The sequence below is a fragment of the Mustela nivalis genome (genome assembly GCF_964662115.1).
Source record: "Mustela nivalis genome assembly, chromosome: 4".
NCBI classification, from domain to species: domain Eukaryota; kingdom Metazoa; phylum Chordata; class Mammalia; order Carnivora; family Mustelidae; genus Mustela; species Mustela nivalis.
In genome coordinates this window covers 17,097,016-17,124,511 of record NC_139023.1, presented here as the reverse complement: position 1 = coordinate 17,124,511, position 27,496 = coordinate 17,097,016, and the positions used below count along the sequence as shown (strand labels likewise).

Sequence of the window (27,496 nt, the reverse complement as noted above, 5' to 3'; positions counted from 1 at the left end):
ATTATTGGGATGAAAATAATACTTAAAATAATAATACTTAACAAACTGTGGCATTGTAAAATGCCAGGAAAAACATCCCTACACTACATGCAACATGTCATTATTATGTTTCAGATGCAAAAGAAACAATGTTGGTTAAATAGTTTGCTTGTGAACTGTTCTTTGACTTTAGTAGTGTGTATTTTCCCCTCTCCTTTGATTTTATGTTTTACTTAAGGACATATAACTTAATATCTTTTGTAAACCTTTTGAATTGTTTTTAAGTGTTTAGGTGGACCACTATCTCTTAGTATTGTAAGAGTTTTGGGGAAAAGAGGGACTTCTATTTTATCTTTATCATCATCATCATCTACTCCTCAATTTTGGAATTCTAGGGGCGCCTGGGTAGCTCCTTGTGTTAAGCATCTCCCTTAGGCTCAGGTCATGATCTCGGGGTTCTGGGATCAAACCTCACATCAGGCTCCCTGCTCAGTGGGGAGTGTGCTTTCCCTCTCTCTCTGTCCTCCATGCCCAGGTGTCGTCTCTCTTTCTCTCAAATAAATAAAATCTTTTTAAAAAATCTGGACTTCTAAAAGAAGGCCAATTCCAATCTTCTTTCTACCATTTACTGAAAATTCTACTTCGATCACATTATTTGTCAATTCTTTGCTCCACTGTTTGTTTTATAAAACAAGGGTGATGCCAATTTTTTTAGGGTGGATGTAAGAGTGAGAAGGGAAAATTTACCTTGAATTTATCCTGAATTAATATAAGGGTACTTTCTTTACACAAACATCAGAAGTTTAAGTCCATATCTTAAATGAGAGTTAAGAAAAAGTATATTTTCTTTAATAAATCAGCTAGACTAAAAACTTTCTAATTTATTGGCCTTGCTTGTTGTAGGGAATATGGAGATGAACTGAGAAAGAATGAGATAAAAGTAGGTTAACAATGTCATTTCGTTCTTAGAATGAGGTATAGATTATAAGTGGAGATTGTTTTTTCTGCAAAAATTCTTTTTGATATTTAAGAGTTTTTTTTTGTTAGTATGTTTTAAAATCTGGAGCCTGGGCTCCTGGGTGGCTCAGTAGGTTAAAGCCTCTGCCTTCGGCTCGGGTCCTGGGATGGAGCCTCACATCGGGCTCTCTGCTCAGCGGGGAGCCTGCTTCCTCTTCTCTCTGCCTGCTTCTCTGCCTACTTGTGATCTCTGTCTGTCAGGTAAATCAATGAAATCTTAAAAAAAAAAGGGGGGGGCACCTGGGTGGCTCAGTGGGTTAAAGCCTCTGCCTTCGGCTCAGGTTGTGATCCCAGGGTCCTGGGATCGAGCCCCACATCTGGTTCTCTGCTCAGCGGGGAGCCTGCTTCCCTTCCTCTCTCTCTGCCTGCCTCTCTGCCTACTTGTGATCTCTGTCTGTCAAATAAATAAATAAAAAAATCTTAAAAAAAAAAAATCTGGAGCCCCAAGTCTCTTGTCAATAATATATTAGGAGGATTCAATTTCAGAGGTGATTCATGAAACAAGTATCTTCATACATGCTGCTTTCACTGTGGGTTCCTTAGAGAAGCTATTTTCCATCATACAAGGCTTTATTAAAGTGATATAATTTGGGTCTCAAAGATGCACACTGTTTAGTGAAAATATCCTAAGTAGAACTAATTCTGTAATGGATGTATAAAACTGGAGACAGCTCAATTCTATCTGGGATGCATAGTATCCAGTGGAATTTTTAATAGAATATATGCATTTACATCTGCAAATCATTTAGCTAAATCTCAAATGTCAAACACAATTTTATTTCCCATAATTTATTAATACTAATTTTTCTTTAGTAAACAAATTATACATATTTTACTAGCAGAGTTATTCAAGTCAGGGAATAATTCTTAAAGAATATAAAGTATAAAATCCATATTATATAAAGCATAACTGGGTTTTGTCTTAGCTTGAGCTGCCATAGCAAAATACCAGAGACAAGCTTAAATGAGAGAAATTTACTTTCTCCCTGTTCTGGTGGGTGGGAAATCTAAGATCAAGTTGCTGGCCAATTTAATTCCTGATGAGAATTCTCTTCCTGACTTGTGCCCTCACATGGTAGAGGGTGAGTGTGGGTGTCTTTTCCTCTTCCTACAGGACATCAGCTCTATCCAATTAGACCAGCACCTTTATGTTCTCATTTAACCCTTATCACTTTCTCCCCAAATACAGTCCAATAACACCAGGGCTACATCCTCAACATATGAAATTGATGCAGATGGAGCACAAACATTCAGTCCGTAATAGATTTCAAAAGTCCTCTGTGACCCTACACACTGGTAAAATGTATCAGCAGGTACCTATGTATTTTAATTTGAACACTTTGGTTTTTATTTTTATCTCCTCATTTATTTATTTAGTGCTAAATACTCAGGCTCTATCCTAGAGAAGAGGACAAGAATGGGGAAATAAGCTGCATCTCAAGGAACTCCAGATCAGCATTGTTCTGCAGATAGAAAGGTGGGTGGTTCTTTGAGAATGCAGATGGATGTGTACATCGTACATCGAGCAGAGTGGGTTTCAAACAGCTGAAGAAGAGTCGAAAAAGAGTGGCATGGAGAGGAAACAGCATTTTCAGAGATACAGATAGTGATGGTACAATTAAAATATTATGGCTGCAAAAGAATGATAGAAAATGTTGATAAAAAATAGGGCAGGGCCGTTTGATTAGAGTTATCTGCTAAGTTTTTAGAAGCAAAGTGGAAACCGTTTATCTTGAAATTTAGAAATAAGTGCACCCAAACAAAAACGTTGTTATTTTACGTGACTTTTCATTTCATTTCATTTTTTTAGCATCTTAATTTAATTTTATTTTTTTCAGTGTTCCAAGATTCTAAAAACGACCAATATAAAAATTAAAAAATGATGCAGTATAATGTGTCTGATTAATCAACAAATAGTAAAATTGTTAATTAAATAACCATCACACTTTTCTGGTGTGAAGGAGGTAGTAAGATGAGACCGATGTGGGTAAAAAGACAATTTTATTAATTCTGAGAAAATCTAAAACTTATTGAGCTGCATTTCTATGTGTAAGACACTATGTTCAATGAATTATACATATTATCTCATTCCAGGCTTCCCATAACTCTGTAAGAGAGATATTGTTATCTCCATTTTTACAGATGAGGAATTTAAGCTTCAGTAAGATTCAAGGATTTAACCAGATTCTCTCAGCTGATAAGTGGGATTCCAGTCACATCTATCTGACTTTTAAGTCCACTCACTTTCCATTACTTTATCCTGCTCCTCCTGAGAAAGGGACTTAGGTTATATTAACCTGCTCATCTAATTGATTGAGGATTTTAGCTCAGTCACCCTCCATGGAGACACGTGGTACCAGTCTGGAACTCTAGAAGAGTGTCAGTGGAAAGAAAGTTGGTAAAATGAATAGGGTATCAACTGCAGTGTTTCCTTTAGTCTTCTAAAGAAACAATTAACAGTGAGTCACTAATAATCTTTCAGGTCCTTTCTTGCTTTTATACTGTGATTTTTACTTAAGTGAACTCAAAAGAATTAATTTTTTCCCGAACATTATAACTTTTGATCATGTTCAATATAAGATATTTACTCTAAATCAATATACTATTATCATCGTGAATGTTATCTTTAAAAAAAGTTCACTAAAATTCCATTTCCTTAAATATTAAAATTCACATTGTATATTCTTTGTGAAAATTATATAAAAATTTAAATTTATTGACAACTTACCAACATTGCTAAACATTCTTATATGTTTTAGAATATCTGCAAAGTTCTGGTCTCAGTGTTTGGGGACTGTTGTAGACACATTCTAAGGAGACTCCCAATAACTCCCAATGAGTACCAGTTAAATACCTGATTTGCATTTTAACAAATCAAAATTGTCACCCACGAAATCATCATTCTATTAGGAAACTTGATCCAGGATTTAATCTAATCTGTTTCATTGTTTCTTTGCCTTCCTGAGCATAATTTCCATGAGAGAAGAGATATGTCTGTTTTGCTCACTTCTGTACTTCCTGCTTCTATAGCAATGCCCAGAATGTTGTTGGTGCTCAATAAATCTTTGTTGACTGAATTATTGATTTATATATTATTTGCTTGTTTTGTTTTCCATCTAAACTTAGTAGACGTCTTAATGAAAGACTCTATGATAGCAAGGTAATTATTTATCTTTTTCTCTTCTATGTTAAATATATCTAGAATATATCTAGAATACTATTAAACTATTATATATATTAAAATTATTAAACTATTATATATAAGAAATGGCAATTAAAATTTATTCAATGAATACATGTGTTCAATAAATAATATTTATACATCATTTTACATATTACTATATTGTAACATTAAAATTTGCCAATATATTATGTAAAGGACTATTCCACATAATCTGACCACACCAGGTTTATTTCTATCTGATTATTTCTCACAGTAACACAATAAGGTAAGAATTACTATTTTGAGAAAACTATAGACTATTAGAGCTTTAAGAAATAGAAGAGCAGACTTTAGAGTAATTGATCTTAGAAAATGAAGACTTTTAAATGGAGAAAGACATAGTTACTTCTTTTTTCTTTGTAGTCTTGTGTAAAATCTGGACTTAATTTTCCATCATCATAATCCTGAAATGATTCTTGCATCTTTTCATGAAGCCATATTATATATAGGGTGTGACCTTAATTATATGTACCCAAATTTACTTCTGCTCCTCAGTTAATGATGTACCTTAGTCATCTACTTTCTTTTTTAAGGCTCTGGAATCATCTTCAGTTTGTCTTTCTCCCTTTTACCCCTCCTATCTGTCCTATTAGTGAGTGCTGACAGCTCTACCTCCAGGTTCACCATCTCCTTTGTTACCACTTAGGACAAACCACCACGAATTTTCACATGGACACTTGTGATATCTCCCTGGCTAGTTGCCCTCTTCCATAATTCTCATTTATCAACTGCTAAATCAACTGCTAAGCTTATATGTTTTAAACATGTAATTAAGACCCTATTTATTTTTAAACATCAACCAATAGATTCCCATTCTTAAGATGAAATCATAGTCTTTCTGAAGTCTTCTGCTATGACACTGTACATGAGCTGTTCATGCTTTAAATCTTCAGTTGCTCCACTTTTATTCTCATAAAATTTGCTGTATATTCACTAGCTTTCATTCCATTGCTGTAACACCACTAGCTCTTCTTCAGCTCTTTGTATTGGTTCTTTCTCTGACTCCAACCCTTTGAGTGACGACTTCCTTCCTTTCATTCTGGTCTCAAATCTGACATTACTCTTTAACAAGTCTTCATTTATTGTGCTATTTAATGTTGCCAACAGTTGATCACACCCATCAATCACATGGTATCACTTAATTATACTTATTCTTTTCATGATATTAGCACTGCCTAAAATCTTATTTATTTACTTACTTGTGTATTGCAAAATTGTCCTGCTAGATTGTCAGTTCCGTGAAAAAGACTTCTTTTTGTCCTGTTCAGCTTGCTATTCTGAACATCTATGAACAGTATCTGGCACATATAACAATGAATATTTGTCAGATAAATGAACATATAAACTTAACCTAGTAAATCCAAAATACCTTCTTTAAAATGCAGTATCATGTCACTACCTGTTTAAAATCCTACAGTGACTCCCTATTACTGGTGGAACCACTCTTCGGTTTGAGACACGCTATCTCTCTCAATTTGTCCTGTGCCTTCCATCCATCATAACTCTTGCCTTATTAAACTATATGTAATTTTCTCAATATAAGTCCAACTACATATCTCTGAATACTTTTCCTTTGAAGACGGCCTGATTAAATTGCCAACGGAAAATTTACCAGGCCCTCAGTTTGTAGGAGTACAAAACCCAAGGACTTTATAAAAGGTTCAGGTTCATAGGACATTTCTAAGTTGTTCCTATGTAAATTTTTTCATTGCCACTCCCAACTTTTTTTTGGGAGGAGTTGTTCTCAAATGTTTCTTCTATTACCACAATTAACTATTTTAGAAGTTGCTTCTTTTTATCAGGAATATTTGGTTATTGCAAGTAAATTTGAATAAAACCTGGAACAGACATTGTTCAAACTAAACTAACCCTTGTTTTCAAAGGGAAACACCATCTAGAAGCCAAAACTAATCAAAGGTAATCTAGCTCTTATTTTGTTCTTTAAAAAGAAATGCATATTCGCAAGTTAAATGTAGGGTCCAAGCACAGGCTTCCCGAACATGGGCCACTTTGATATAAATGATTGTTTTGAGTTAAAAAGCAATTAAAACCCAGTAGAATCAGAAAAAGCTCTTTACTTTTTCCTCCTTAACTACCTAAAAAGAATTTAGATAGAGAAACAAATCCAGGAAGAAAGCTATACCCATAAATATCTACATTATAATATAAACTAGAAGAACCGAGAAAAACCCATCAGACGGAAGTCCTGTATGTCCCATTGCTTCTGAGTGGACCAGTAACCATTTGTTTATCAAATATTTACTTTTCATCTTCCTGTGATTTGCATTCCTTCCCTTTGAAGTTCTAGATTCTATCCCCGTCTTAGTTCAGAATGACATATATACCTCATTTTGCATCACCATCTTTAGAAATTCCATGTTTGTGTGGATTCCTCATGTGTACAAAATAAAATTTTGATTTTCTCCTGTTAATTTGTCTCAAGTAAATTTGATTTAGTCCAGTTAGAAGGACCTTGAAAGGGAATCAGGAATTTTTGCTCCCTGATACAAGTAAATGTGTCTGATTAATATTTATTTTACTGTACTTCACAATGGTTGCAGCTGCTCTCTCTATAAATTGCTATGTATATAAAATGCTACGTATATAAAATATTACGTGCTGTACCTTGTTGTATTCTAATATCTTACATATATTAACCACTTAATTCTTGCAATTCCATGACATAATTATTTTTATAATTTTTTAAGTTAAGCAAGCATTTATCTAGTACTTTTTAAATGTCTTTTGGATTGAAAACAAAATAGAAGCAAGAGTTCATTACTTCAAAGATTCTAAAACTTTAGCTGGAAATTTTATATAGCACACGTATATCTATGTCCATCCTCTTACCACTCTAATTTATAGCCAAATATTGTATTTGATGTTATAGACTCAAAGGAATATGTTTGCTTTGCATAGTATGCACAGGTGGATATTTCTGTAATTGGGACAGTACCAGACATCTAGTCTCCTAAGGCAGCAGGTGATAAACCTAATTCAGGCACAGAAGAAACCTGAGGCCGGCAAACAGACTCCTGTTCAGTTTCTGTCATGGACTTCTCAATTTAACTTAATTTCTTAAGACAATGGATACAAATTTCCAACATTTTTTAATGCTTAGGAATAGCTTAGATACAAAATTGGCTTCACTGATGTTAAAACCTAGGCACTCAGGACAATACCATATGGTAGGTAGGACATTCTCAGGTTTTTAAGAACATGGTTAGAAATGTGATATGTGGAGAAGCAAGGTAGAGAGAGCAACAGAACTGGTTTGGACATTATAGATAAAGGCATTTGAAGTATCAATGACATATTAAATCGCTTTAAAGAAATCTTTGTTGGTGGGGCACCTGGGTGACTCAGTCTGTTAGACTGCTGCCTTTGGCTCAGGTCATGATCCCAGGGTCCTGTAATCGAACCCCACATAGGGATCCTTGTTCCTTGCTCCTTGTTCAGCAGGGAGACTGTTTCTCCCTCTCGCTCTGCCTGCCTGCCCTTCCTCTGCTTGTGCTCTCTCTCGGTGCCAAATAAACGAATAAAATCTTTAAAAAATATTAGAGAAGAGAAAAATTTTGATCTCAAAAAAAGAGAAATATTTGTGGGAAATAGTGAAAGTCTATATGGACATAGTATTTACATCTTTCATTTTAATGTACATATAAAAATGCATTGTTTTGAAATACACCAGTGTAAGAAATTGCATATTTAAAGATATAGTTTTATATTAAATGTTAATACATTCACAATAATTTCTTAATTATCTTTTAAATGGACTTAAATTTCATGTTAGCCAAAGTTATAAATTTTCATTAAAATTCTTCAGCAAAATCAAGTGTAGATATACTCACATTGGAGTGGGTACCTTATGTTTTCCTCAAATATATGGATATTAAATCCTTCCAAAATCTGATTATATGTACAAAAAAATCATACAATTCTTCTAATTTTATCTTGACAACCATCAATATTGATAAGAAGAATAACTACATTAGACTTTAATAATATCTGCATCTGCAGTTATATTACTCACAAACACAATATCAAAAGACAAATATACTCTTGTCTTAAAATTAATTTGCAACTGCTAAACTAATACAAATAATTTAACAGTCTTACTTCCTTTCCTGTGAAATCATAATTATTTGTTAAGTTAAATTGTTAATGCATGAATTAAAATAATTTAGTTTTAGAATGTTCTGTTTAAGAGTTTACACATTCAAGACAGAGTGAATAGGAGGGATATTGTTATGAAGAAATATGAGTGTTCTTATATTGACTTACAAGTTAAATGAAAGTCCAGATTCTATTAAAGTCTATGTGGAATGAAGACAGACCAAAGTTTTAATAATGATCTTAAATGCATAGTAGTTCATGGAATAATGATTAATATAAAAATATGATGAATACATTGAGTAGTTTATATTGTTGATATCAGAAAGTGATCTGGAGAGGTCCTATAATATCTAAAGCAATAACAATCATAGCAAATAAGAGCGATAATGTAATATAATTAATTATTGTGTTCATTTAAACAGATTCCAAACATTGTGTTCAGTTGAATAAAAGTAACCTCATATAAGGGTTACTTAGCTATTTTCAGTTTCTTAGGACACATGAATTTCCATCTTCACTGTTTTAAATGTGGAGCTTAACGTTCTAATTACAGATGAAATGGAATAAAGTTGAAGAAAACTCTGAATTATAAATTAGTAATATATGTATTTTGATAGGATTATATAGTTCACACTGTTTAAGAATATGTTTTATATTTGAAAAATACTTAAACAATGCTTATATTTTATTGCTTAATCTAAACATCTTACCATACGATTATTATGTCTACAGTAGAATTTTATTTATAAGAAGTCATATTCAATATTTTAATATATACAATAGGTCTTAAATTAGTGAAAATTAGTATTATTTATTCTTACATAAATATAAATATTAGAAATGTGAATATGTTATTAGAAATCATATTTTATTTATAATGCAAGCTTCAGTGATACTATAAGAAATATACATTTGGTCTTTGTCTTTTGTTCCTGATTCAGAGCTTCTAAAACATGATGCAGATAAGGATGGCAGGAACATCTTTTGTTATTCATAATCCCTTTTTAAGGCGATACTTGTGTCCATGCTAATAAGGTGATTCTTAGACTTTTTGAGGGCCCCTAGATATTTCAGGATAGGTGCTGGTGTGTGGAAAGACCAAGTCATGATTAGAGGGTTGGAAGCTTTGGTCTCATCCCTGCCCTGTAGTGAGTGCAGAGGCACTGGAGATTGAGATTATACCAATGGCCAAAGATCTAGTCAACCATGCCTATGTAATGAACCTCCATAAAACCCTCTAAATAATGAAGAAGTTTTGGGTTGGTGAATTCATTGAGATGCTGGGATGGTGATGTACTTAGAGTGAACATAAAAGCTTCATGCCCGTTCCCCCATGCCTTGTCCTATGCAGCTCTTTCATTTGGCTCTGCCTGTGTTTTATCTCTTATAATAAACTAATAATAGTAAGTAAAGCACTTTCTTGAGTTCTGTGAATCATTCTAGCAAATTATCAATTATTGATTTATAGCCATCAATCAAAAGTACAGGAGACCTGGGAGTCATTATTCCAGGGATCTGCAGTACAAAGGCAGTTTTGTGGGACCGAATCCCCAACCTGTGGGGTCTGCATGAACTCTGGATAGTTAGTGTCAGAGTTCAATTAAATTGCAGGACCTGTACTTGGGGCATAGAGTTAAAGAATTGGTTAATGTGAGGAAAACCCCACAAATCTGGTGGCAAAAATGCGGTGGATAAAAGCAGTTCATAGTCCTACACTAAATTTATGTAAATTTGGCACCTTTATCAAGAATGAGTTATAAAGAACTGTTCTTGCTCTTCTTCAAAGGAAAAAAAAAAGGCCTTGGAGTGGGGGGGGGTGAGAAGGATGGGGTGGCTGGGTGATGGACACTGGGGAGGGTATGTGTTGTGATGAGCTCTGTGTATTGCATAAGCCTGTTGAGTCATAGACCTGTACCCACGAAACAAATAATACATTATATGTTAATGGAAAAAGAAAAAAGAAAAGAAAATGAAGGACAGCCCACATACTGAGAGAAAATATTTGCAAAACACATATCTGATAAGGAACTTGTATCTAGAAAAAAATATCATATTGTCAGAAGATGTACCACAGACTAAAATCTAGTCCAAGAAGTCTTCATCTGTATTACCAAGAGAAATGTTTAGCTTGTCCAGCTTTACATTCTAAAAAAGGTCAAGCTATACAGACACAGTAATTGCAAAATTACTAAAACCATTATCTCTTCTCCTTGCCAATATAAATTGTCTCATACCTAGATCATCATATGACTGTTAGCTTCCAGGTCCAGGATAGCTGTTTTCAATCTGTTGAGAAAGATAGTATTTTATAAATATTAAAGAAACTCACTATGAATTATGTAAAATATGTATATATAATAGAAAAACAGTCATTTTAACATTTTTGAAGGAGAATTTTAATCTTCTTTAGCTTAATTCAGTTACATTATAATTTGAGAAATAACATCTCATGTAATCATATATGTTTTTAAAATAAGCTTATGAATGCTATTGATATCATTTGACTATAGTGATAGAAGTTTTATGAAATGAAGCATAAACAATAAAACAAAAAATAAATATTTATTCAAAACTCCAAAAAAGATTTTTAGAGTTTTTAACTGAAGCAGTATTTCAAATCAGTGGGACACAGATAAACTCTTTAATAAATGGTCTGGAAAATTGGCTAAATTTGAGAAAAAGAGTTTTAATTCTCTCCTATATGCCCTACACAAAATTGAATTTTAGAAGAACTGAAGAGAAAAATGTAACAGTCTAAACTATAAAAATAGTCACAAAAAATAAATGCAAATAGCTTGAAAATTTTTGAGTGGAAAACGTTTTCTTTAGTAAGATACAAGTTAGAATTCATAAAGAAAGAAACTAATAGAGATAATCAGCAATTTTTAGCTTATATTCATAAAAGATGGTATAAGCAATGCTAATAGACAAATGAGAGGCTAGAACAAATATTTGGAGTGGCTATATTAACAAAAAGTAAGAATGCATGATAAAAAATTGTTTATAGGGGCGCCTAAGTAGCTCATTGGGTTTAACCCCTGCCTTTGGCTCAAGTCATGATCTCAGAGTCCTGTAATCCAGCCCCACATCTGGCTCTCTGCTCTACAGGGAGCCTGCTTTCCCCTCTCTCTCTTTGCCTGCCTTTCTTCCTACTTGTGATCTGTCAAATAAATATATAAAATCTTTAAAAAATGTTTATGATGCCATGCAAAAAAAAAAAACCTAGAATGAAAATATGTTGGTATAAATGTGCAATTCTTAAAAAGCCTATAAATTACAATAAAATATAGAAGAATCCACAATTTCACATATGCTTATCAATGAAAACACTAGAGACATAGCATCGCACCATTTAGATATGTGAAAAATTAAAAAAAAATAGGGTAAAAAAGAATTAAAGAAAAATTCATACTGATTTTTTGTTTTGTTTTGTTTTGTTTTTCCAAGAACAAGGGTTGGAATTCCCATAAACAGCTCTCCTAGTATATAATCAGAGAGAATGCAAAATTAGATTAAAGGTATGAAAACTCATTCCTTTCACTTCAACAATTTTACTTTTAAAATCCATCTAATAGAAATACACATATGCACAGAGATATGTGTAAAAGGATGTTTATTGCAGCACTGTTTTCCATGAAGAAAAAAAAAAAAACACCCTAACAATTCAATTAGAAAAATGGTTAAAGAATTTATGACATATCCATGCTATAGAGTATCTGCTGCTTTAAGTTTGATTAGACTTTCAAGTTGACACAGATGTTTAAGATCTGCTCTTAACTGAAAAAGCAAGTTGTCAAACAATAAGCATTGTATGATCCTATTAGTATAAAACAGGAAATGGTATATATGTGTAAAAATGTACTTCATGAATAAAAAAAAAAAAAAAACCACTGGATAGATAACAACAAATTTACCCCTAGTTATGGAGTGGAAGTGGTAGTGTGGAGGCCGGATGCTAGCAAAAGAGGACATTCACATGCTAATGCAATTCTTTACCTGGAAATTGAAAAAATGCACAGTAGTTACACATCATTGATAAGAGAAAAGCGAAAAGCACTTGCCTACAAAAATGCATTTTTAATTGTTTTGTTAAAAACTTAGCAAAACACTCTCCTATATTTATCTGTTTTGAATACAAATATATTGGTATCCAATTTCCCAAAAAGGATGGCTCAATTTATTTCTTAATGACTCTGGGAAGATCTAGGTGAGTGAATTAAATAACTTCAATATTGTGTTTGAATTATTACATCACTGATTAAAAAACCAAGTTGTAGAAAATGTGGTGCTAGTTTGGAATTCACTGGCTATGCAAATTTGTGACTTGTTTAATGTTTTCCTCCAACAAATATCCTCAGTCATCAACATGAGGGAAAATGCTTCCTTATCAAATGTTTTTATTTCCTTCCAGTCTGTCATAAGGCTTTCTCTTGAAATGTTACCTAGCTGGAGCAACATGGTTGACATTTCTTTGCTAATAGGCCAATTTGCACCAGACATTTGTGTGAGTAGAATATCAGAAGGACCAGCAAAATAATATCTCGTAACTTGATATCAAAATTGCAAAAATGAACTGAAACTAGAAAAACCTATATTCATGCTGAATATATATATATTTTTTCTGTTAGTATATAGCGCCACCCAGTGTTGTAGAATTCTCTATGGAGCCCTCTACAAAGTAGGCTACAGGGCCAAGATGGAAAGGGACACAAATGACACTACGTGAGCTCCTTAGAGCTCCTTAACTCTGCTCTTTATGGAACTTTAGTGCTTGGGGAAAAAAAAAATCCAGGAAAACTGTTACAGTTTTATTAATTAACTGTGTATTTCAAAGTACTTAAGATATTCCAAAGAGAAATTCCAGAGGGCATTGATTCAGGCATACTTTACACTTCTGCATATCTAAAATGATAACTTTTTTTTTAAATTAAATTACAGATGAAAATGAGAATGCATTTACAGAAAGAAGCAGGGGAATTTTCAGTTTTCTGTAGTAGCTTTTACCATAGGGCTCTGATGGTGTAGAGATATGCTATGTAGAGATATGGCAATTAAGCAACACAACTAAAGCATAAATATTCTTAAGGAAGATCTAATTTTTTTTTAAAGTAGTAGAAAAGCCATTTCTTCACTACTTAACTGTTGAAGTGACAAGAACAATGTAAAATTCCATCTTAAGTACCCAGAACTTAGATAGATTTGATGAAAGTAACTAAATCTAAGATGAATTACACTTTATTTCCCATTTTATACATTTTCTTGAATGTTCTTCAAGGCTATACTCCCCCTTGTATTATTGTCTTTAAAAGTTGTGTCTAAAGGCTTCTCCTTTAAGATGGCATTCAGTCACATCAAACTTGGAACTCCTATAACTTAGTTTTTCTCATTAAAATTGCTCTTATAGGGGCGCCTGGGTGGCTCAGTGGGTTAAGCCACTGCCTTCGGCTCAGGTCATGATCTCAGGGTCCTGGGATCGAGTCCCGCATCGGGCTCTCTGCTCAGCAGGGAGCCTGCTTCCTCCTCTCTCTCTCTCTGCCTGCCTCTCTGCCTACTTGTGATCTCTCTCTGTCAAATAAATAAATAAAATCTTTAAAAAAAATAAATAAAATTGCTCTTATTGTTCTGTCTCCGGTGCTAACATTGTTCTATTTTCCTCTGCTTGAAATACTTCCGTCAGCACTTAGCAAACAGAACCTGTTGTTGTTGTTTTCTGCCAGTGTTTTCCTTGTTACTATGATCATCATATTTTATTCCTCTTTCTTGTATTTCTTCTTGTATTTCTTCAGGTCTATTTTCCTGGTATCCTGACTCCTTTTTGCTTTGGTTCTTGGTGTGCTCTTTTCAGTTCTATGCCATCATTATGATTTAGACATTTCTTTTTTTTTTAATTAATTAATTTATTTTTAAAATTTATTTATTTTCAGCATAACAGTATTCATTATTTTTGCACCACACCCAGTGCTCCATGCAATCTGTGCCCTCTCTAATACCCACCACCTGGTACCCCAACCTCCCAACCCCCTGCCACTTCAAACCCCTCAGATTGTTTTTCAGAGTCCATAGTCTCTCATGATTCACCTCCCCTTCCAATTTACCCCAACTTCCTTCTCTCTAACAATTTAGACCTTTCTTATCTCATACTGTCGTGACAATTTTCCAGGACCTAATCTGTCCATTGCTCACATTTTCTTCTTTCACTGTAACCTGCATGGAACAAAATAAATGTATTGAAAAATTTTTTCTCCACCTTTCCAAATAGATGGCATCTTCTTAAATATAGGAATTATGCCTTGTATTATGTACTCTCAGTAATTGACTGCATTCTTATTTGACTTATGTTATGCCGCCATGAAGTAGCTAAGTAGTAATACAGCGCAAACTACTGATCTTGAGAGAAACTGAGTTACTTGGAAAGGTTCATGATGTTTCCTTGTTTCCTTGGAGAGCACTCCTTAGATGAAAACACATGTCAATTTTTTCCCCCACCAAAGTTAGTCTAGTAAGTCTTTTCTTTATCCTGCATACTCACAAGAATGCATGCTCACCGAAAGAAATTCACTTCGAGGAATCTAGCCAGAAGGAAAACGAGAGAAATATTCTATAGCAATTGCCAACATTAGCAAAGAAAAGAATGATGACTACCTGTGATTAACAATGAAAGATTCAATGCAAAACATATGTCAGAGAAACCAGGGATACACAACAGGATCAAACGTAGAGAAAATGAAGACAAATCAGAGTTCATAGCACACTCTTCATTCAACTAGTTTAAGATCTATCCCCTGTTTCTGGATATGCAGGAAACAGAACTGATTATTAAAGTATATTTAATTCTTATGATTCATTTTATCTATTTATATGGTGAACTTAACATGTTTCAAGAACTATGCTTATTTTTATTTTATCTTTTTATAAAGATTTTTTTAAAAGATTTTATTTATTTATTTGACAGAGATCACAAGTAGTCAGAGAGGCAGGCAGAGAGAGGGGTGCAGGGGAAATAGGCTCCTCGCTGAGTAGAGAGCCCCATGTGGGGCTCGATCCCAGGACCCTGGGATCATGACCTGAGCCGAAGGCAGAGGCTTTACCCCATGGAGCCACCCAGGCGCCCCTTTATAAAGACTTTTTATTTATTTGATATAAAGAGAGAGAGAGAGAGAGAGATAGCAAGAAAGAGCACAAGTGTGGAAGAAAGGGAAAAACAGGCTCCCGCTGAGAGCAGGGAGCCTGACTTGGGTTTGATTCCAATATCCTGGGATCATGATCCAAGTTGAAGGCAAGACGTTTAACCAACTGAGCCACCTAGGCCCCCCACCCACCAAGAACTATGTTTAAACTCCTTCTCTTTTAGTGGATATTTTTATTGTCTTTATACATTCCTTGATTAAGATCCTTTATAGCATATAGATATCTGGAAAAATATTGCCTGATGTTTAGAGTGAAGGCTTTGTTGTCTTGATGAGAATAGGGAACATACACTAATGGGAAACAAGCAATAATGAGTTCTCGGGAGATTTCTGGTCAAGATAACTCTGTGAATACTTCAAGCTGCCCCTTTTCTTCCAACCATAACAAAACTAAAATTTAAAAATACATATTGTTTTTCCACAAATTTTTACTAATCCCATGGGTATACTGGTGGAAAGGACTCTAAGTAAGCAAAGGCATCATATATCAACTCCTATGGGGCAAATTATTGAATGGCAAATCTGCTCTATAGGACAAGATCCAGTCACTCCACACGAAAATGAGAGCTGGAATAAGACTCCTTATTTGTGCAAGAAAAGAGACTTAAAAAGTTATAACCATATCTAGGAGCTATGTTTTGTTTTTTGTTTTTGTTTTCATTTTTTTTTTTTATAAAGCTGCTTGAAAGAAGGAAGAAAATGAACAAGTTATCCCTATACCTTGTCTACCCATTAACTCAATAATTAGATCTAGAATGGCCATAAGTCATTACAGCATGGGAGTTGGTATAATTCCTGATTCCAGAATGGGGTCTGGGAATCCAAATCGGGGCAAATGTAAAACCCCTGGATGAAGATGGGAGAAGAGTTAAGTACGGGGGTATGGAGGAGGGGCTGGTTTCCCATGTGAGATTTGTGCAGATATTCCAAGTATGTAAGGAAAGCTAATGCTAAAAAAACAAAACAAAACAAAAAAAGACCAAAAAAACCAAACAACTGATCAGCAAAATCAACAGCAGTGAAAAATAGAAGCGATTAAATAAAGTGCACACATTAGGGCAATTTCAACATGACTTCATGTTGAAGATACTAAAAGAGAAAATGGAAAGACATAACACACCTAAAATCATAAATTATGAAACAAAGACAGACATTATATAAGAACTGATGGATATTAAAATCATATAATTTGATTTATAGTTTGTGGGTATTAAAATGCAGCAACTTATATAAAAATAAAACTCCCTACAGCACCATAATCTTCAGACTGAGCACAAAGATATATTGAGCAGGAAGGTATACCAAGTAATTCACCTGGAATGCAGCATAGACTGATAAAGAAATTAAAAGTTAGAAGAGAAATTGAAAGTTATAGAGAATATACTTATGACTCAACCATAACTAATATGAGAGCACAGTGAAGAAAAAGCTTATCTAAAGTGAAAATGCCTAAAAATATTTCTGAATTGAGAATTACCTTAGCTTTCAGATTGAAAGTACACACAGACTTCTAGACAGGATAAATGCAGTTAATCCTAGACCACATAGTAATGCTGTAGAACATAGTAAAGAGAAAAAAAAAATCTTTAAAACTATCAGAGAGAAGAAAAATTGACTACATAGGAATGATAGTCTGAAAACAAAGTTCTCTTCAACAAAAAAATAGATGCCAATGCGTTACTATAGTCAAAGAACTGAGAGAAAACATATACAGACATAGATACAGGCACACATGATCATTTTTGGATATGTCAACTGTTAGACTTTATATTTGATTTGGTTTCCCTCAAAAGAAAGCATAAACAAAGAAAACAACATTTTAAGAAAAATTAATCCTTACATATATAGGGTAGTCCTGACCTATATCCCTATGGCTTTTGGGGCACCATCCCATCAAACAGAGGTAGATTCCTTTGACTGGTGAATATGGAAAAAAAAAAGAAAAAAAGAACTGTTTATTTTTGCCCATTGACTCTGGATTCTCTCCCCTTCTATGTGCTATAAGTTTTAAAGATTTATTTATTTGAGAAAGAGAGAGAGAGGGAGTAATATATTATTGAGAAAATACAATTCTAAAAATCCAATTATCCAGCTGTTTAAATCTGATCCTATTTATAGTTTAGAAATTTCTAAGACCTTAAATGGCACATTTAGAACCAGTATTATAACTTATTTTCTGTAATTAAAAAAATTAATGGAGTAATCTATTTAAATTATAGTCACATAGGGAAATCAGTCATTAGGTTCCAGTTATTTATTGCTTTATAACAAAACCACTCCAAACTTAGTGGCTTAAAATAACAATTTATTTTGCTCATAATTTAAGGCATAGGAATTTGAAAGATGAGTAGTTGGATGATTTGTATCAGAATGTGGTGTTTGTCAGGGCTAATAAAGCTGAAAGTTCTACTTTCAAGATAGCTTTTTATTTAGCCTACCAGATTTCTTGGAGCTACTTGGCCTTGATCCCTCTCCTCTCAAGTCATTTCATTCTCCAGGGCCTCTCCAAGTCTTGGGTTTCTTACAGCTTTGTTAAAGCCAGTTAGCTCATTAAGCTTTTTGCCTGGGTGTCTTCTGTGGGTCAGTCAGTTCATTAAAAACAGTATCTATTTTCCATGTTATTACAGACACTCGTTTCACTCAACTTTGCACAAGTACATAGTACAATCAATTTTGTCTAGCCTAAATATGGTTTTCTCACTGTCTTTCCAATCTTCCATTTCAGGGTTCTTTTCACTGTCTTGTAATGGCAGGATCCTATTTCTAGTTAGCAAGCTCCACAAGGGTCAATTAATAACAAACCACACTGGACTATAATTGTGTAAAAATCATTTCATTTTGCCCAAATTTTTATGGCAGAGATTCTGGAATAGTTTATTTAAGTGGTTTATTTTTTATCTATGTGGTGTTGGTTGAGATGGTTGGGGATGGAAGTTTCACTTTCAAGATGGCATTTTTTAACTATTATCTTTATTTTTTAAATTTTATTAACATATAATGTATTATTTGTTTCAGGGGCACAGGTCTGTGAATCATCAGTTTTACACAATTCACAGCACTCACCATAGCATGTACCCTCCCCAATGTCCATCACTCAAGATTTTCTATACTCAAATGTCTGGGACCTTGATGATACTGATTTCTCCATTTTTCTGTCTCTGCACCACCTCTTCTTGCTCTACGTGATAGTTCACCTTCCGTGAGCCTGAACCTGAAATTTTTCCCAGCATTGTCATGCCAGGGTAACTGCATTCCATAAAACCAAATGGCTTCCTAGTGATAAGCTGTAGATTTCAGGCTAGTTACTGTTGACCTATGGAATTGGTACAACACCTCTGTTGTATTCTATTGGTCAATGCAGTTACCAGTTCTACCAGGTTGAAAGGGGTTGGGAGATAGACCACCTTTTAATGAAAGAGCTATAACATTACATTACAAATAAGCATGTCTGATAGGAGATAATGTGATCTTTCTTGGAAAATACAGTCTGTCACAATTATCATCCTTTAATATAAATTCAAACATGAAAATAATGAAACATTCAGGGAGGCAATTTTCTTAGTCTACTAGGGCTCCTTTTTTTTTTTTTTTTAAATTTTATTTATTTATTTGACAGACAGAGATCACAAGTAGGCAGAGAGGCAGGCAGAGAGAGAGGGGGAAGCAGGCTCCCTGCTGAGCAGAGAGCTCGATCCGATCCCAGGATCCTGAGATCATGACCTGAGTTGAAGGCAGAGGCTTAACCCACTGAGCCACCCAGGTGTATTAGGGCTACTTAACAAAATACTACACATGGGGTGGCTTATAAACAACAGAAATTTGCTTCTCACCGTTTTGGAGCCTGGAAGTCCGAGGTTGGGGTGCCAGCATGATTTAATTCTGGTGAGGCAGAAGCAGGCTCCATACTAAGCAGGGATTCAGATGTGGGACTTGATCCCAGCACCTTGAGGTCATGACCTGAACGGGTGGCAGATGTTTAACAAACTGAGCCACCCAGGCACCCCACAAAGCACTATTATTTTTCTTTGAATTGTATGATTGAGTTAAATTTAAAAAGAATTAGAGATGAAGCAATATGGAGAGTTTATAAGCAAAATTGATAATCCATTTCACATCATTATTAAGATAATTCTGTGGATAAAATTTTACATTATTATTGGAATAACAATTCATTAAGTTTACCCAATTTAAAAGGATAGCAACAGCTTTAATAGTTAGAAGATGCTCTTTATGGAATAAATGTTTATCAACATTAAGATGTGGCATTAATGGAAGATACAAGATTTATTTTCTTGGAGTTAAGTTTTCTACATTTGACCTTTTTCTTTCAATTTTATAATACATGAATATTATTTCAGCACTGTGGTTTGGTTTTACTTTATCATTGATCATAGCCATAATAGATCATAATATTATGAAGTCACAGCAGCCAATTAATGCTACAGGCTACTTTCTTATGTGCCCTTTAAAACTTTTTCTTAATTTTCAGTGTTTTATCAATGCAGTTATTTAATGATCATTCCACTTACAATTTATTCATTTTATTTATTATATGCCATTATTGGAAAAAAATCCACCTTATGAAATATTAGAGTAAGCAAACAAGCACCAAAAATCCTCTAAAATCTCAATTGAAATAGTTCTAATAAAATGGATAAAAACAAGATATATTCGATTTAATTTTCTAGGCACTGCTGTGTTCCAGGTAACTCACCAAGGGAATGTGGTGATTTAATTGTCTGGATGGCACAGCAAGGGATCCTCTGAAGTTAGAATGAAGTTGGCTCTATAGTATCCTGCTTCTGTTTCAGAAAAATACACACTTTCTTTGGATACTCAGCATGATATTCAGTAAGCATAGATGTGAGAGTCTAACAAAGAAGAAATGCTGTTATTTTTTATTCACTACTCTCCTGGGGTCCCTTGACACTTGGAGTTAACATACTTCCTTAGAAATATTTAACTGTTAATGGTTCTTTCTAGGTAAAACCAAATCAGACAATGTACATGTCGAGAAAAACATCATTAAGAGCTTGAATTTTTACCAATTTCAATCCTTTTTTGTTGTTGTTGTTGTTTAATAACTAAGCAAAGAATTTATGAGTAATTCAAATGTTTGTTGAAAAGATTTTAGAATTTATCTCCCCAAACCTGTACGCTCAATTCTTACATTTCCATATGCATATTATTCACATTATCAAAATTTCTTTAGTAAATCAAATGTTCTCAATTGCAACTTAATGGTTTGCTTTGTTAATACTTTTTCACTCTTTATTTATAAGCACTTTGAAAAGATTCTGAGATCAAGCAGAAAGAGATACACTTACTTAACCCCATGATCTGCAAAAGATGAGAAGAAATCAGTGTTATATGGGTATGAGCATAAGAAAACATTTTTTGGTCCTCCCATGGGTATTCTGTACCTGTATATATATATATATATTTTTTTTTTTTCTTGAGGGGGAGTCTGTGATCAGATATAAAATTTTAATTTTCACTCTCATTACTGAAAAGAAAATATTTTTATGTTGGCTGCTGCACTAGTTTTTTTCTTGTGATATACCAAATTATCACAAATTTAGTGGATTAGAAAATACACTAATTATCATGGATCAGAAGTCCAGGCAAAGTTTAGCTGTGTTAAAGAGAAACCATAGCTGGATAGTAGTTAAAGCAGTAAAAACAGATTCTACTCAGGACTATTGAATAAGGGAGAAGATAATTCAGTGTAGGACTTTACTCAATTCCAAATGCAGCTTGAAAAAGTGCAGATTTATACCAAGAAGCAGGTGGAGGTAAGTGGATGGAAAATTACTAAGAGGAACATCAAGAGTAAGGAGAAATTCTGGCTAAAACAACTTGACAGGCTTCTTACTGTAGGCAGGCTAGGGTGGTCAGATAATAAGTGTCAGAGGATAAAAAATTTGATCAGATAATTGATGATGATCAGATATCTAGAGTAAGGAATCTTGCTGGGGTGCCTGGGTGGCTCAGTTGGTTAAGCATCTGACTCTTAATTTTGGTTCAGGTTATGATCTCAGGGTTGTAAGATTAAGCCCCACATCAGGCTCAGTACTGGGCATAAAGCCTGCTTAATATTCTCTCTCTCTCCCTGTCCCTCTGCTTCTGCAAACCCTGCCACCCCCCACACACTCCCTCTCTTAAAAAAAAAAGAAGAAGAAGAATGGGGCACTCGGATGGCTCAGTGGGTTAAAGCCTCTGCCTTCGGCTTGGATCATGATCTCAGGGTCCTGGGATCAAGCCCTGAATTGGGCTCTCTGCTCCATGGGGAGCCTGCTTTCTCCCCTCTCTCTGCCTGCCTCTCTGCCTACTTGTGATCTCTGTCAAATAAATAAAATCTTTAAAAAAAAAAAAAAAAGTGAGGAATCTTGCCAAACTAACTTAGTAGGATTTTTGCTGAAATTAAGCTGTTCAAAAATGGACATGGAAATCTAATGGTCAAGACCTAGATGAGATGAGGTTTGAGAAGAGTCTGACTAAAGTTTGGTCAAGGAGGGCATCTTGTCAGCAGGATCCTCTACTTATACTCTTATTTTGAGGCTGGAATAAAAATTTCAGCTGGACTGAATTTTCATCAGAGTTTCCATTAGGAAAAAAAATCATTTCCAAGCTCCCTCAGATTACTAGTAGAATTTACTTCCTTGTGGCTATTGAACTCACAGTGGTTCCCTTGTTTGAGGCCAGGAAGAAAGGGAGTCTCGACTTCAAGGAAGATACTAGTCCCTCTTTAAAGGGCTTTAGCCTGATTAAGTCAGGACCAATCAGGATAATCTCTTTTGTGAGAAACTCATAATCAAGTGATTTGAGACCTTAATTGTATCTGCAAAATTGCTTCATCTTTGCCATATATTCTGTTGGCTTGCAGCAAGTCATGACGGCTATAATCCCACTCATGAGGAAGGGATTATACAAGGCCATGAGTCACTGGGAATTGGGAGTTACTGTAGGCTGTGTCCACCAGAGCTATTTTAAGACAAACTGTATCATAGGCAGAAGGAATCCTGACTGTGAATGCTCATCAAGAGCCATTTTCTTCTATGGAAAACCCGTAAGTTTTATTACTATCAAAAATTGTAAGGATAAGGTAAGGAAATAGTCATGATAGGTGGTATCATACGTGTCCATCTTTGCTTATAACTGCACACTTAACAAATATGTACAGGTATAACTGAAGAATAAAAGGCATTGACTGTGCTTTCACCTGATTTTTTTTTTTTTTTTTTAGTAATAAGAATGTTAATGATAATACTTTCTACATCAGGACATGGATTACAAAATAACAGCATTGATCAAAATGACATTGATAAAAATCAAGAGATTTAGTTCCATGACTCACACATTATTATAGAATATGGCAAATGTGCAGCACCCTAGTTTTTCTTTTCTCCCACTACTTCCCACCACCCACGCATACTATACGTTTACTATATTCCTTGCTATACTCCGGTTGATCGCCTCTTTCTTCATCTGTGTCCCTTGTTTGGTGATTTCTGTATTTTTACTAACAATATTGCATCCACATAGAATGCTATATTATTCTTGTCATTTATCCAAACCCTACCTCTTCTTCAAGCCCAGCCTTTGAAGCAAGTTACCATAGGATACTATTTTTGGAGAACGGGCCGGCCAATAGAAATGTCTCCCTTTTCCGAAATGTAATTATTCTCTTATAGCGTATCACCTTAATGCTTACAACTTTAATTTCTTTTTTAAGTTTTATTTTTTATTTGTTAGAGAGAGAGGGAGATAAAGGAAAGAGAGAGCACTAAGAGGGGAAGCAGCAGGCAGAGGGAGAAGACTGCAGAGGGAGAAGCAGGCTCCCGGCTGAGCAAAGAGTCTGATATGGAACTTGATCTCAGGACCTTGAGATCATGACCTGAGCCAAAGGCAGGCACTTAACTAACTGAGCCACCCAGGTGCCCCCAACTTCACTTTTAATAGAGATGTTTGCATTTGCATGAGAGAATGTAACATGTTTCATAGCATTCCTAAGACATATTAAGCATTCAGTGACTTACAAATTTATAAATATATATAAATATACATATTATATACATTTCTGTATGTATTTACATATATTTATATACACATTTATATTCATATAAATATATTTATATAATCTATAATTATAAATCATATATTATTTATAATATATTATAATATAATATATTATGATACATGTTAATATGTTATATATTACATATCCTATGTTATATATGTTATACAATGTGTGCATATATCATATGATATATTATAACATGATACATTATATACAATTATGATATATACATTGGATATGTATATCATATATATAATATATGATATATAGTATGATATATTATACATTATATGATATATACATCATTATGTACAATTATGTGTATATATATACACAATGTAGGATTTATAATATATACTTAATATATATAATTTATATACTTATGTATATTTATATACACATTTATATATATATTTAATATATAAATACACACTTTTTTCCTTTTATACCACTGAGCCTTTTTTCCCCCTATTTTATGGCATCTCTCACATTGTCTTATACAACTATAAATAAGAGATAAAAAATGCTTGTTTTGTGATGTACAATATTTTAAATTAGGTCATTTCATTAATATGTAAATATATTATAAAATAAGTTTTGTAATAGGGTGAACATAGACAAACTATATTACTAATGGTTCTTCAAAATAATAAAGGTATAATGTTACTTTGGATGTCAATCAAAAAAGTCCATAATATTTTCTCCCATTTCTGGCTCACATTAATTGATGATTGTGTTTTTATAGTCTGTAATAACATTCAAATTTAATTATTTTTTAAGATTTAACTTTGGCTTTGTTGAATTATTTTATTTAAGGTACCTTGTCCTATTGTTTTCCTAACAGTATGTGTGTATGAAGAGTGTGATGGCTCCAATGTATGTGTCTTCTTATTAGGTTTTGCTCAATATTTGTATGTTAATTTTTGACTTTTATTAAAATGTTCCTTTAAACTTTTAATGGGAGAATTGCCTTTTGATATTTTAGGCTGTTATAATCTGGTACTTTCTTCAGCATCATCTGGATATTGGCTTTCTTTCAAAGGCCAAAATTCAGTAGGTAAAAATAAATAGATATGGCAATCCTCTGTGTATGTGTGTGTTTGTGTGTGTGTGTGTGTGTGTGTGTAAAATCTATGTTGACCTTTCTCACTTTCATATCAGCCGATAGCACTTCCAGGCACAGCTATCCATACAGTCACATTCCAAGTGGCAAAGTTTACTTTTCTTATCTTCCTTTAGACCTTTCCCAAGCCATATGATGTTAACCTCAATAGCACTTTAAAATCACCACTTTTAGATGATTTCTCTCTGATATATTTTTTGACCATTTGACTTTTATATTACTCTACCCCAAAGCACAGATTTCAGATTTCTGTCTATAACCTGCCACCTAAGGGAATTTTCTGCTGTTGTTTCTGTGGTTGCTGTTCTTACCTATCACTCCAAAGGGAAGAGAGGGACAGATTTTTTTTTTTTTTCCCTGCCTGCGTACCCAGTGTTTGTTTACTCTCGGTTTCAACTCTTTTTTTTTTTTTTCTAACACTAACATATATATAAATTTTTTTACCTAAACGTGCCATCGAATAAAAAATTATTTATCCCCCTTTAAATTCACTTTTCCTGGTTCACAATTTATTCCATTCTCCTTAACCTTTAACTGTTATTCATTATGTAATTCTCATATCTCCCAGTACTTTCTCATAATTTAACATACTTTTGCAGATCTCCATACATCATTCCAGTCTTTTTCTTCAGGGTTTGTCTATCTTTGCCTCTTATTCTCAGTTTCCTCTTATTCTTGTATTTTCTTTTGCTCATATTAAATCTGGAACAGACAACCAACTGTCAAATAGCAAGATGTTGATTTTCTTCATCAGGCAACATCTGCCAACTTTCCTTATATCTAAAAAACTGCTAGCAATTTTTTTTTTTTTTTGCGTATATGGCATTCATTTTGTATTCAAAATACAGTCTTTTCTAGGTGAATACCAGTCTCTTATAATCCTGTTGTAATCTACAAACCCTGAGATACCATATTTCTGTGGTACAGTAACACAATCATGCCAGGATAAGTATTTTTTTTTCTTACAGAACCAGGGGTTTATTTTTAATAATACATTTTTAAATGCAAGTCTGGATTCAGACTACTAATATTTAAATGCAAGTCTGGATACAGAATACTAATAATTAAATCCACCCTGTAATAAATAAAATGAGGCATTGAGTATAAAGTAATTTCATGTAAAAACACTTCTTCGAAGAAAATAGTCACAGAAGTTGTAAGACTTGAAAGTAAATGCAGGATGATCATCAAATTTACATCCATCATAAGGAAAGTCCTTTGAAGGCATGAGAAAGTTATGTAATATAAATATTCATTCAATTAATTTATTTGCTGATTTAATAGAAACCTCTGCTTTCATGGAGCTAATATTTCTCTACAGATGGTTAAAATAAACCAAAAAAAAAAAAACTGAGTACATAAATGTATAAAAGTGTAGTGAGCTAAATGGTCATAGGAAATATGGAGAAATTTAAAGAAAGGGAGGGGGTGTGAGGTTTCAACAATTAGAATGAGGCATATAGTACTTTACACTTTTAAATAGGTTGTTCACTGAGAGTGAGAAGTTTCAGCAAAGACCTAGAGCAAGTGTGAAGGAAGGCATGAGGATATCTTTGGATATCATTTCCTAGACAGAGGAATAAACAAGTGAAAAAGCCCTGAAGTGGGGTTAGGTGTTCAAAAAACTGCAAAGAGCCCAGTGTGTGGACGGCAGAATGAGCAAGGGAGAGTAAGTAGGTGATGAGCTCCAACAGATCAAGCTGGCCAGATAAGCAAAGTCCTTGTATGTTGTTACAAGTACTTTGGGCTTCACTCAAAGTGGCCCTTGAAGTCATTGCAGCTTTCAGTAGGGAAAAGACATCATTTAACTTCGTTTGTTTCAAAATTTTTGTTGTAGAAGGCAATATACTATAGAAGACTATTCAAAACAGTAAGAAATACATGTAATTGCTGTATTGTACTGTGAACACCTATGTAAACAGAAATTTGCCCAATTCCCCAGAGCCTTTGACTGCTTTTTGAATTAAAATCTCCTTCTTGCACTTTGCATAATCGTTATCTTGACTTTCATGGTAATCACCTCCTTGCTTTATAGGTACACTAAATAGATGTGTGTCTCCAAGCATTATAATGAACTTGTTTTGAAATTTGTGCAAGTGGGAACTAAACACTCTTCATTGTTTTATGCCAATTTCTTTAACTCAACATTTTAAAGAAATTCTCCCATCTCATGCAGAAATACATAGATGTAATTAGCTCATTGGCATTGCTCTATAAATTAGAACTCATAATTAACTTTTCTAATTTTGATAGATATTTTTAAGTCTTCCAGTTTGGGAATATTATGAACAATGCTGCTATCCAGAATTATGCACATGTGTCTTGGATTGTATAGCATGTATTTTCACTAGCAAATACCTAGGAGTGGAATTGAGGGGCCACAGAAGATGTAGATTTATCTTTACAGTTAAGGACAAACTGCTACAAAGTGATTTTCAATTCATTCTCACATTTATTTGGCATGACTCTTGCAAAATTTTCTTCCAATGTGCCTTGTCTTCTCAAGAAGAATTTTTATCATATATATCATATATATGATATATATACATATCAATATATCATATATACATATATACACATATCATATATATAGTACTTCTAATATCTTGTTTATGGTTTTTACATCTATGCTCATGAGATATACTGGTTTGTAGTTTTCTTTTTTCTTTTTTTTTTTCTTTTCCTTTAATGTCTGTGAATGGTTTGGGTAACACGGTGACCCTGGCTTCATAGAATAAGTTAGAAAATATTCCCTTTATTTTTGTCCTCAG

The 27,496-nt window shown here is 33.7% G+C and overlaps 1 long non-coding RNA gene across 1 annotated transcript in view; it reads left to right on the top strand.

The window, feature by feature from the left end:
• Positions 1–20,537, top strand: part of LOC309863760 — a 53,084-nt gene extending 32,547 nt beyond the window's left edge. The window contains exons 2-3 of the long non-coding RNA XR_014311243.1: positions 2,374–2,473; positions 20,211–20,537. This is a non-coding gene — a long non-coding RNA (uncharacterized lncRNA). The remainder of the gene's footprint in view (positions 1–2,373; positions 2,474–20,210) is intronic.
• Positions 20,538–27,496: the final 6,959 nt, after the last annotated feature.